We start from the raw sequence: 14383 nt of genomic DNA, 5'->3' as shown, positions 1-14383 counted from the left end.
AGAGGTTGTCATTTTTCAGAGGTAACATTTTATTTAAAGAAGTCTATCAACCTGCAATTTTGGTTTATAGTCTGTTATGATACCTCAGAAACTGTCCTTTATATACCAATGTTAAATGTTACTGACAGTAACAGTGTTCTTGACAGTAACAGTGTTCTTGACATGCTGTTATATTGATGTGTAGTAAAAATTTATAATGTAGTGACGGTCACTACTTTTTGTAGTGACCGTCACTACATTATGATTTCACTACAATGTAGTGAATTAAAATGTAGTGAACGTCACTACTTTTTGTAGTGAACGTCACTACATTATGATTTCACTACAACGTAGTGAATTAAAATGTAGTGAACGTCACTACTTTTTGTAGTGAACGTCACTACATTATGATTTCACTACAACGTAGTGAATTAAAATGTAGTGAACGTCACTACATTATGATTTCACTACAACGTAGTGAATTAAAATGTAGTGAACGTCACTACATTGGTAGTGACCTTCACTACTTTGATAATTCACTACGTTGTAGTGAATCTAAAAGTAGTGAACGTCACTACATAAAGTAGTGACGTTCACTACTTTGTTTTTACTGTGTATACCTACACCGTAATTACTGTATAGTGGTGCAGGGAATCACCTTCACATGTATTTTGATCTTGATACACAGAAATAAATGTGACTCTGCTATATAATTATTACTGTGGCAAGTATCTCATTAACAAATTTACAGCTAGTATAAAAGTTTAGGTGCTTACCATTCAACAAATAATGGTGACAGTTATTAAAATGTGACCAGGAATGCAAAAATAGGGCATGTGGATGCAAACTATATCCTGTCACACAACGGGTAATATATCAATAATGGAATAGAATAGCTGCATTCTATCACTTGCATTATAAAGCCAATTGAAGGCATAATAAATGCAGAAAATTTAAAGAAAATGGCTTAATTGTATCAAAAGTTATGAGCCATGCACGTTTGAAAAAGTAGGCAAATTTTATGTGCACACATGCCCTATTTTCACAGGCCCAGTCACAAATAGTAATATGACTAAATATCAAATGTAAAAACCACCAGGACAGTTGCATCAACTTAAAATAAATAACACCAATAAGTAGTGCTATGTTATCTTGCATAATTTTGAGCATCAATTTCCTTGTTTTCACATTATGGATGGATTTTTGAACACCATACAATTTACTAATTATCAAACATCTGTAGAGTACCTCTTATCAAACAAGTGACATAATATGTTACATTGTCTCCTTTCTATAATATGTTACATTATTTCCTTTCAATCTTCCTTCGTTACTTGAGGCAATTTTTGTATTATACTAACAAGACAACTTCCAGTACCATAACATTGTATGCAGCCAATTTTATAGATTTCTAAATGTATCCACACACACATTATATAGGTTTGGTTGTTTTACCTCACCTTATAGTAATAAACACTCCTGAAATATCCACATACTCTATCAACTAAATGTTGGTAAAAGCTAAGTTATTTGCACACCCTAATTTTCAAACACGTTACTAAGCATTAAATTACCGGATATACAAACAAGGGGTCTTATAGCCTTTCCAAGTTTGACTAGTTATAACTCATTATGTGTTTAACATAATGTCTTAAAATTACATACAAGAATATTGGTATGCTAGAAAAAACCACATTTCAAGCTGGTACCATACTCACACATCAAGTTATGGATTGCCAAGTACATACCATTTGAAAGGCTATCAGACCCATCATACCCCTATGCAATCAGTCAGATTTGTATTTGCAGCATTTTCAAACCGGAAAAATTTAGCTATATTCAATACTCTGAGATTGAATCTGAGAGCATTCGTGAGACATTTTAAAAACAAGTTTACAGTGCATAGAAGTCACTTACAACTTTAGGGTGTGTGACATTTTAGGGAATGGAGGCGGAGTTCTTCCCCTAAAAGCTTTTGGTAGCTGCTAGCTAGCATTCACTTTTGGCTGCACTTGTGTCATTCCTAGATCTTTAAAAAATAAAGGCACGAGCTTGTAAGCATGTAGTTTGCTAGTGCCGTGCCCATGTATTGAAATAATGGCTTGAAAATCTGCCAATCTTAGCTATCAATGAAAATAGATTTGCAGCTAGCGTAATATCGGAAGACAGGAAACATTGATGAATGCTCTAGCATACACGCGAAGCGTGCGGCTATCGGATGGAACGCATAACTTCCTAGAGATTACAAATGTGACCGTCTCAGCAAAAAAACCGACTTCTTCGCAAAGTTAAAAAAATTATTCACTCAGCATTATTATCTGTGTCGAAGGAATGGATCGCCAAAGTTTCAGCTTTCTGTGACGTGTAGTTGTGAAATTATAGCACTAGCCAGTAGGAAGAGTAAGATAATCGATTTGTACAGCGGCTATACTAATAATAAATTACAGTTGCTTACATTCGCAGTCATAACTTCCGTTTGGATTAGTCTACAGCATTGCAATTTGGCTTAAAATGTTCACCATGGATCAGTACATCAGTCAAGGTATAGTATTAGCCCTGTAGACACTTGCAGATATGGATACAAAAGCGGTTTGGTAGAAGAAACGATGGCGATCCTGTTTACGTTTACCACATCGTAAACAAACACACGTGACACGAATACTGTTGAAGCTACAGAAACGAAACAAAGATTTTCGAACTCTCCATGAGCAGGTGAATAAGATAGTATATAGTTTTAATCGATTTAAATCTTCCTTCTTCGAATACTGGCCCGATAAAAACTTGCGTATTTTTCTTTGTAGCATGCATGCTTAATTTTACGAATTATTTATAAATTTCATTTTTAACAATACGCATGCTTGTGCGAACAAGTCGGGTTTTTGCTGAGACGGTCACAAATGCGCTAGCTAATCTTAGTACCTTGACATTCCTACAATGTAAAAACTTACACGGTCCAGTGTTTTGGTTCAGCCTTAAATTAACGTCGGCGTACAGTTTCTTCCAAATCTACTATGAAGTACGCAGTTATTATGTTAAATAACCGTGTATCATTAATATATCAAGACACACGGTAGTGTGTCGTGCGGCCCAAGAAGCCGGTGCGCCACACCCGTGAGTATATTGACAGGAAGAACGAAAACGTCATTTTCACACCTTTGTATCTCGGTGATCACTTATCTGATTGGAACCAAATTTGCTACACAGTTTCCCGCCAGCCAAGGGAGTCTACATTCCAAATTTGAAGGAAATCGCTTAAGCCATTTCCGAGATACGAGCTGCCAAAGTTTCGTTTTTTCTTCGTTTTTTTTCTTCTTCGTCTTTTCGCACACTTGCAAAATTGCTATAACAAGCAAACGCGTACTCCGATCACCTTGAAATTTAGCACACAGAAAGGGAATCCAAAGGCGAATCCTAGCATCAAATTTGGTACAAATCGGATGAATGGTTCAGGAGTTATGACCGATTATTCGCGTAAAACAAGATCGATTTGTTGTCACGCCTACAGGGTAAACCGCTTCATGGAATCAGTTGAAAATTGCTATGTAGATGGAGTAACCATCGTAGGAGTGCCTTTTGGTGGTTTGAAAGGAATCGAGATAAAGACCACGGAGATATGACACAAAACCCAACCTGTGTCACAATTACGCGATCGATTTTTATGAATAAAAAAGTATTAGTTTTCACGCCTATTAGGCAAACCGCTTAGAGCAATGAGCTGAAAATCGGTGCATAGCTGGAATAATCTTCATAGAAAGTCCTTGCAGCAGTACAGAAGAATCGGATTACAAACCACTGAGTTATGATTCGAAAGCCAACTCCGTGTAGCAAATGCGAGATCGAGATACTACAATAGAACAGTCACCCTAATAGAGCATTCGGCTAGTTTATTTATTCCATTATAGAATTTTGTTACATCACAAGTTATTCTGTTGGGAGTTCAGCTGCAAACAGTTAATCTTATAGACAGTTCAGCAAGAAGACAATCACCATGTGGAGAGTTAAGCAAATATATCACTATAGAGATTCAGAACATTACAAGTCACACTGAAGAAAGTTCAGCTATAAACAAGTCATGCACTGTGTAGAGAATTAAGCTACAATTAAGTCACTCTCTAGAGAATTCAGCTACACAGAATTCAGCTACACACAAGTCACTGTGGAGAGAGTTCAGCTACAAACAAATTACCCTTTAGAGTGATCAGCTACAAACAAAACACTTTGCAGGGTGTTCAGCTGCAACAAATCAACCTTTAGAGCGATCAGCAATGAACAAATCAACACAAATCTACCTGTAGAGAGATATGCTAGAAACAAATTACCCTGTAGAGAGTTCAGCTACAAAAAATCACCCTGTAGAAACATCAGCTAGAAACTAGACACAATATAAGGAGTTCAGCTACAAGCAAATCACCCTGTAGAGAGTTCAGCTACAAACAAACCAACCTGTAGAGCGATCAGCTAGAAACAAATCACCCTGAAGAGAGGTCAGCTACAAAAAATCACCCTGTAGAGATATCAGCTAGAAACAAATCACCCTGAAGAGAGGTCAGCTACAAAAAATCACCTTGTAGAGAAATCAACTACAAACAAAACACTTTGCAGAGAGTTCAGCTACAAACAAATCAACTTTTAGAGCGATCAGCAACAAACAAATCAACCTGTAGAGAGACAAGCTAGAAACAAATCACCCTGTAGAGAGTTCAGCTAAAACAAATCAATCTGCAGAGAGATCAGCTATGTACAAATCACCTTATAGATAGTTCAGCTACAAACAAATTACCTTGTAGAGAGATCGGCTACAAACAAATCACCCTGCAGAGAGAACAGCTACACACATATCAAGTTGTATAGAGATCAGCTACAAACAAATCACCCTGTAGAGAGATCAGCTACAAACTAGACACAAAGTAAGGAGTTCAGCTACAAACAAATCACCCTGTAGAGAGATCAGCTACAAACTAGACACAAAGTAAGGAGTTCAGCTACAAACAAATTACACTGTAGAGAGTTCATCTACAAGCAAATCAACCTGCAGAGCAATCAGCTAGAAACAATTCACCCTGAAGAGAGGTCAGCTACAAAAAATCATCCTGTAGAGAGATCAGCTAGAAACAAATCACCCTGAAGAGAGGTCAGCTACAAAAAAATCACCCTGTAGAGAGATCAGCTAGAAACAAATCAACCTGAAGAGAGGTCAGCTACAAACAAAACACTTTGCAGAGAATTCAGCTACAAACAAATCAGCTTGTAGAGAGATCAGTTACACACAAATCAACCTGTAGAGAGATACTGTAAGCTAGAAACAAATCACCCTGTAGAGAGTTCAGCTACAAGCAAAACACCCTGCAGAGAGTTCAGCAACAAAGAAACCACCATGTAAAGAGTTCAGCTGCAAACAAATCACCTTATAGAGAGTTCAGCTACAAACAAATCACCCTGTAGAGAGATTAGCTAGAAACTAGACACAATGTAAGGAGTTTAGCTACAAGCAAATCACTCTTTAGTGAGTTCAGCTACAAACAAATCAACCTGCAGTGAGATCACCTACAAAAAAAGCACCTTGTACAGAGTTCAGCTACAAACAAATTACCCTGTTGAGAGATTGGCTACAAACAAATCAACCAGTAGAAAGATCAGCTACACACAAATCAACTTGTAGAGAGATCAGCTACAAACAAATCACCCTGTAGAGAGATCAGCTAGAAACTACACACAATGTAAGGAGTTCAGCTACAAGTAAATCACCCTGTAGAGAGTTCAGCTAAAACAAATCAACCTGCAGAGAGATCAGCTACAAATAAATCACTTTATAGACAGTTCAGCTACAAACAAATTACCTTGTAGAGAGATCGGCTGCAAATTAATCAACCTGCAGAGAGATCAGCTACACACAAATCAACTTGTAGAGAGATCAGCTACAAACAAATCACCCTGTAGAGAGATCAGCTAGAAACTAGATACAATGCAAGGAGTTCAGCTACAAGCAAAATCACCCTTTAGTGAGTTCAGCTACAAACAAATCAACCTGCAGTGAGATCACCCACAAAAACGCACTTGTACAGAGTTCAGTTACAAACAAATTACCCTGTAGAGAGATCAGGTAGAAGAATTCACCTTGTAGAGAGTTCAGCAACAAAGAAACCACCATGCAGAGAGTTCAGCTGGAAACAAATCACCCAGTAGAAAGATCAGCTAGAAGAAGTTACCTTGTAGAGAGTTCAGTTACAAAGAAACCATCATGTACAGAGTTCAGCTACAAAGAAACCACCTGTGCATAATTCAACTACAAACAAATCACCCTGTATAGAGATCAGCTAGAAGAAGTTACCTCGTAGATAGTTCAGCTACAACAATTCACCCTGTAGAAAGATCGTGCTAGAAGAAGTCACCTTGTAGAGTGTTCAGTTACGAAGAAACCATCATGTAGAGAGTTCAGCTGCAAACAAATCACTCTGTAGAGAGTTCAGCTACAAAGAAACCGCTATGTAGAGAGTTCAGCCTCATACAAACCACCTTGTAGAGAATTCAACTACAACAAATCACCCTGTAGAGAAGAAGTTACCTTGTAGAGAGTTCAGCTACAAAGAAACCATCATGTAGGGAGTTCAGCTACAAAGAAACCACCATGTAGAGAGTTTAGCTGCAAACAAATCACCTGTGGAGAGTTCAGCTAGAAACAAATCACCCCGTAGAGAGATCAGCTGGACGAAGTCACCTTGTAGAGAGTTCAGCTACAAAGAAACCATCATGTAGACAGTTCAGCTGCAAACAAATCACCCTGCAGAGAGTTCAGCTACAAAAAAATCACCCTGTAGAGAGTTCAGCTAGACGAAGTCACCTTATAGAGAGTTCAGCTACAAAGAAACCATCATGTAGAGAGTTCGGCTACAAAGACACCACCATGTAGAGAGTTTAGCTGCAAACAAATCACCTGTAGAGAGTTCAGCTAGAAACAAAATACCCTGTAGAGAGACCAGCTAGAAGAGGTTACCTTGTAGAGAGTTCAGCTACAAAGAAACCATCCTGTATATATTTCAGCTACATTTCAAGTCACCCAGTAGAAAGATCAGCTGCAAAAAAGTATCCTGTGGGGAATAATGGGCATGTAATAAATATATGTATATAAAATTACTAATAAAATCAAAATAATTGAAGCACTAAAATTCTTCTTTAAGTTCTTTTCTTCTTCCTGTAGTGAAGAAAAAACACATGGGTTAAAAAAGCCCCAAAGCCAGCCATAGGCCGGGTTTGCAGTAAAGAAGTGATATCTAATCAAAAACAGAAAAGCTGTAAAAAAGGTGCGGCCCCCAAAAAGGCCATGGTGAAAAAAGATGTGAAATCCAAGGTGGCGGCCAAGAAATGGCTGTGATGGTAGGTTAATGGTTACATTTTAATAACGACAATTCAGGTGAATTTTGTGCCGCTTGGTCTTGGCACCAAATTCACCTGAATTGTTGTTATTAAAATGTAACCATTAACCTACCATCACAGCCATTTCTTAGCCGCCACCTTGGATTTCACATCTTTTTTCACCATGGCCTTTTTGGGGGCCGCACCTTTTTTTACAGCTTTTCTGTTTTTGATTAGATCTATTTATCTTTTAAAAACACAACATACTCTGCCACTCAGATAATTTTCGCAAATACCACACACGGAAAATTCCGGAACCCAAAGGGTGGTCGCGTGAGCAGAAAATTCGGAGTGAAGTTTGACCATGAGGAAGGAGATGATTGACATTTCACATAGTAATAGTATTTAAGTAGGCATTCTAGTATTCGAGATTCTTTTAATAAAAATATTTCCGTATATTCCCCAATGGAACCTAGGCACAAAATAACAACTGTGTTTATTATTATTATTATTATTATTATTATTGTTACTGAGCAGACAGCACAGCTGATATGCTCAGGAAAAAAGCAATCATAAAATGAATTTAGCTACGTAGTTACAAAGATTACAGTTATTGAGTTCCATACAATGTTTGCAGTTCCGCTGAAAAAGAGTCAATATTGTTGCTCTCAATGATGGAAGATGGTAAGTTGTTCCAATCCTTAATTGATCTGGAGTAAAAGCTCTGTTGGTATGAATAGGTACATGAATTTGGTAGAATAAAACGATGTGGGTGATATAGTCTGGTGGATCTTGTCATTGAAATAAAATGAGGAGGAATTGACAGTGAATAATCTTGATGTATAATTTTAAAAAGTGCTTGTAATCTGGATATTTTACGTCTCAGTTTAATTTGGGATTTCTTCGTCGTCCGAGTTTCAATGAGGATGAAAATCGCTGTGGGTTTGGTCCACACATTTGTGATGATGAAAATCTTAATTTTATCGTGCGCGTTACATATAAGTTAGTTTTGTGTTTTTTTTAGTATTTTCAATCCATGCATTGTATGTAGAACACTTTAAAACTTTGAAAACGTACTGTTGGGTGGAAGGTAGTCACTGGTGCCTACTTTTAAATGCGTAGTTACCTCACTTTGGTTAGAGATTTTCATCTCCAGAGCAATTTTCTGATGGCTGTGTCATGAGCTAAAAGTATAGGCCACTTCAAAGTCGGCATAAAAATGCCATAATTGAAACCACAACTCCACCTTTGGTAGTGTTGCATAAGTGTGGCACCTCCACTTTAGTTGTTTACCTTAAGTTTTCAACTTGATGTTTATACTAACTTGAGATAGCCCCTGCATAAGGGTATATACCATTGTATTGAAAGTGTATAGTAGGTGAAATATATTTGATCACCACAAAGCATACAAAGATCGCTGAGATCCGAAACGATCTGAAGTTACTCTCACTACATGTACAAACTTGCAGCTATAGTATGTTCATGTTGAGCTGAATCCTGAAAAACAGCTAAAAATTAAAAGTGGATTTTTTCTCAACAGAGTTAACATTTCTGCCAACCAGATGACTATTGGTAACAGCAAAGGTGTCAACAACAGACACGTACAGTTTGCCTCCATTACAAGTTCGGGAAATGGCTGTAATGGACCCTGTACTTAAATGGCTTCCCCATAGGAAATGTATTGTGAAAATTTTGATTAGCTGTAAATATTATGTCAAACATTCGAACAAGATTTTGAAATGTTTTTAGCGGGTCAAGCAGTACTACAAATGAACCAAATTTCAAGATTGTGTGTAATTGCATCCATGAGTTATTAAATGTTTTTGAGGATTCAGCTCAACGTGAACATACTATAGAAGCAACTGCAGTTTCAAGGTAGTCCAAATTGCTATATGGCTTCTTGATTCTATTGTGCCATTTTTCCCTTCAAAATGTATGGGGAGCTCTAGACCTTTTTCAGTTTTTAAGCACTGTACATGCCAAAGTAGCTAATTCCAAACCAACAAACTACAATATATTACTGAGATCGACAATCAATACTCTAACTATTTAGCATATAAAAATCCCATTTTTCCAAAATTTAAAAACCGGGCTGGAATGCCTAAGTTTTAAGTAGATTCTGTGAATCGTCGTGACATTATGATTAGAATCATTGCTCGAGCTAAAAACAGTGTCTGCAAAGACACAGTTTCTCAGTACAACTTGGAGAATCCCGTAGAGATCATGCAGCCTATTTTATTATTTTATATTGAATTAACCAAACCATACATGCACAGATTGAATATTATTATTATTATTATTATTATTTATTCATTAGCACCATATATTAATACAAAAATAGATATCAGTAAGTTCTCGAGTTCAACTTGAACAAGGAGAATGATGTGTCTTCTTATGATGTTAGCAGTACGCAGAACAACAGTATTTTGAAGCTGGTGGACACCAATTTCTGCAACTTGTAGAGTAGCAAGGTAAGTGTAAATTGAATTAGACATTGACCACAGAGCCCCAAAAATAAGGGGTATGACTTGCACATTAGTGTTCCATAAGTGCTGTAATTTAATACTTAAGTCTAAATATTTCTCCACTTTCTCATTCTCTTTGGTCAATATGTTTCTATCCATAACACAGGCTACATCTATCAAGTGTGCCTAGTTTCGGTTACCATTATTCCACGGAACGGCACGGAACGGAATGGCATCTTTCGTGGCATTATTCTCCGGAACGGAACGCCTAAGGTTCCTAGATATATCCTCTAAATCACTTTCAAACACTGTACTATGTTACTTTTGTGAAAAACGAAACGAGCCGGCTGTTTCTTGTAGCTGATAACTAGCCTTCAGGCTATAATTATGCTAATGTGGGATTTTATCACGTGACATGCAGCTGTCATCCGAGGTGACAACACGACGAGGAACACAAGGTGAAGAAGATGAGTTGGTGACGAATGCAAAGAAGCCCTTTTGTGGTGAATTCAATCTCTTTGCTGTAGTTATAGAAGGTGCTTAGGCAGGAAGAACCAGAATGGAAGGCGATTCTGACGGCAGAACCAGAGTGGAAAACGACCTGGACGGCAGAACCAGTGTGGTATACCAGAGCTAAGAAGGATTGAGAATTACGTTTTAGGTACTTTAGCAGATCGCCGTGATTTTTGATGAGTACTGAGATTCATAGTTTTACAAACAAGCCACTCAACTTTTGGCTTGCTGAATTTATGAAAGAGAAATTTAGTACTGCTGCATGTTACAATAAGTATGGCCCTAACACACAATTTGAAAACTTATGTGAGTGGACAAGGATCTTTTGGGTGTTGGTGAGTGTGTGTTTGTTTGACATATGTTGTCTCTCAGTGGAACAGCCTGACTGCTCCAAACCTAAGTCGCCAATTATCGGCACCGTTTCATCACACAGTTGTAATTCTTTAATTCAATGGCATACGAACTTCCAGTTTGAACCAGTTAATAGAGCAGTCCTTCATCTCTTAGCGCACCAAATTCTAATTATCTCACGTGAGTGGACATCTTGTTATAAGGAAAATTGCAATGCCTATTGTGCCAATTATTGTCATGGGATACCTATTATCGACCACTGTACTTTCGTGATTGACCAATTATCGGCACAGTGTGCAATTTTGTATGTAACTCCGTAATGCCTTGTTGGTTCTTTGTGAGGCCAGCCATTCAAGAGATATTCAGGTTAGACATAAAAGCATACTGGTTTCCATTATTTTATGCATTTCCATGCTTAACCAGCATAGCTTGTATAGCACTTTAACAACAATAATTACCCAATGAAAATGATTCTAAGAAATGTTTTAGAGGATGTAACAGCCCATTGTGGAACTTGGTAGCTTCCATATACCCTGTAGCCTCTATAGTTTACAAGTGCCGATAATTGGTACCTGCTGATAATTGGTGACTTATGCTACAATTTTATAATCTTTTTATAACTGCAACAACTTTAGAATCAATTTACCATCAATTGAGCAAAATAAACACTAGTGGTGATAATTTGTACCTATTTTAGTGGCTGAAAGTTAAGTTAAATTTTATCAAATCTCTTTCTTTGATATCTGCATGGGTTTGCTAAATGCAATAGAAGCCCATGGTGGGATTACTGAAGTGTTGGTAGCCTGTAGTTGTTTACTATATAGAAAAAAATGGCAAGGCCAACAACAAATTGTCAAGGCCAACAACAAAATGTCATTGCTTACTTTCTGGACAAGAATAGCATTGATAGTAGCTTTTTGATGCACTGCAGTGTCACATTGTAATGGTGATACACAAACATCTAATGGTAAATCAATGCTAGCACCCATTTTGTCACTTTCTCTCTAAATACTGTTCTTTGTTTGCTTGATTCACACCAATGAAATTATATGGAACATGCTGACCAGGTTTCTACTCTATTTAGAGCCCATTTTATAATATTGGCTCTGCTACTAACAATTAACCATACAATTTTGATTATTGAATTTTTTAGCAGGAAAAAGGATTAATATTTCCTTACTTGTTTTGTAGTTAATATCATTATGTTAACAGTTAATATGTGTGCTCCAACATGCAGATCATCTAGTGTGCAGTGAGGAAGACTCATCACACGGTGGATCACTCCTTTTGGACAACTCTCCATTGAGTCAACCTGTCAATAAAGCTTCCAAAACCTTTTGCAAATGTATACGACTTGGTGAAAAGTAGCAGCATCCTCTTGCAAAATAAAAGACTGCTGATACATACAGAGAATTACCCAAAGATGAAGGCACCCATTTCTGGATTGATGAATTACACTTGATGGACATGGACAAGGCTGTGGTATTGTCGGGTGATTGGATTAATGTTGCAATTATCTAAGTTAGCCAATATAATATTGAACAAGTAGTTCAAACAAAATTTCAAGATGTTGGGTATGGGTTGACGATGAGTTGTTAGATTGTTGAAAGTACTTTCACTCAAGTTATACATGACAGCAACAGAAATCACTGGGTGACAATTAGTAACCTTGCTAGTAGTCAATCCGAAAAGATGTATTGGTTTTAGATAGTATGTTTTCTTATGGCAGCTAACACAAGTGGCCTGTTTACTGCACATCAGCAAATCAGAATTTAACCTGAACTTTGTAGATGTTCATAAACAGACTGGATCTAATGATTGTGGTTTGTTCAGCATTGCATATGCAGTTGCTACTGTGTTTAGGTGAAAACCCTGGCACACTAGTATTTGACCAACCTAAGATGTGTAGCCATCTCTCATATTTTATTGAACAGCAATGTTTTTCTATGTTATCAATCAGAGGCAAAAGAAGAAAAATCTGAATGTTAAATATACTGAAGGTATACTGGATGCCTGGCATGCCACATCAAGCAACCTCCAATGACATGTTGTTCGGAGTGTTCAGAATGGTACCATGGGGATGTATGCATTTCTCCAGTTTCTATTGAAGCACCTTAGGCAAAGAATGTACGCTGGAGTTGTCAAAGTTGTGTTGAAACTAGTTAGTGTTTATTAACTTTTGCAGTGTAGTCTATCGCTGTACCATTTATTTGCTGTACTGCTTTAAATTTAATTCTGTTAATTTACTGTATATGCTATTACTTTGTCACTTATTTTACTCGATAATGTTGGTGTTATAAACCTAAATATTTTATTCAATTTTTGCTGCTAACTGTATTCTTGCTTCCTATAAGATTTTTTTTTACTGTGGCATCAACCTATATATAGTAAGGTTAAATCAGACATGCTATATAGCTACGTACATAGTTGAGACTTAGCGAATGGTCCAAGTTGAGAGACACTGAATTTCAAGTTTATTAGTAGCTAATAAATCAGATATAATAGCTACTATAGCTTTGCAGACATGATAGCTATATAAAGCTGAATGTAGTGAATAGAACTTCCCTTAAATTTAGCCATTCTAGGACGCCCATGGCCACCAAATAATATACTAGTTGATGCGCTGGGGGTAACGTGTATCTGCTCTGTTCCGTTCCGGAGAATAATGTCACGGAACATGCCATTCCGTTCCGTGCCGTTCCGTGGAGTAATAGTAACCCTAGTTTCCTTGTTAATGAAAACTAGATCAGGACGCCTGGCTGAAATAGTGAAATTCGTGTATCAGTGTAGATGTTTAAAGTCAAATAAAAGCTTAAAGCTGGAATTTTCTTGTACTGGTTCCAGCTGGTGTTTCCACCACTTGTCTGATCGCTGAAAGTCGCAACTGCCAAAAAGACACCAGTGAATCGCAGCGTTATGACGCTCAAGGTTCACCGTCTGTGCCATCAAAGGACATCCTGCCCCGATATGCTCAATACTCTCAGGGAACTGTCCACATTTCCTACAATGATCTGTAGTTCAAATTTTCAATATGTGACATCCCAGCCAATTGGGGCAGAGTGCCTATCCTGGACTGCACACAGTAAAAACAAACCAGTGAACGTCACTACTAATGTCTGCCACAATACTCACTATTTTTGTGTAGTGACGTTCACTAAGTTTGTAGTGAACGTCACTACATTGACCACCAAGTAGTCACGTTCACTGCAAAAAGTAGTGAACGTCACTACTTAAAAGTAGTGAGTATTGTGGCAGAGCAATTCACTACTAATTTTTTACAGTGCAGTTATAAGAGCTTCTGTTACTGGTTTTGGGTGAACTGTTCGCAGCCATCTATTTTTATTATTATTGTTATTATTTATTAAACACAGAATATATAAAAATGCAACTGGTAGCTATAAACTGTCCAACTCTGATCTATCCTAGATCTGAGAGTTGAAGAGCTCTGCAAAGTATTGCAGCAGTTCCCAAGATGGCAGTTTTCTTAAGAATAAGGGGTTAAGCTTTTGTATCTGCTAAACCGCTTTGAAATAGCTCCTAGTGAACCGATGACCATTATTATTTACTTAATAATACAGATACAGTGGCAATCTGGTACATAATCCCAATACCAACCAAGTATATGTGCAAGGAAAAACAAAAACCTACTACAACATGAACACAACTTGTGTGAGTCACTTTATGGCTGAATGAGTTAAATAATGTCTTAATATTTGACAAAGTAC

The sequence above is a fragment of the Dysidea avara genome, chromosome 2 (genome assembly GCF_963678975.1).
Source record: "Dysidea avara chromosome 2, odDysAvar1.4, whole genome shotgun sequence".
Classification (NCBI taxonomy): Eukaryota; Metazoa; Porifera; class Demospongiae; order Dictyoceratida; family Dysideidae; genus Dysidea; species Dysidea avara.
Note: the sequence above shows the minus strand (reverse complement) of the source record.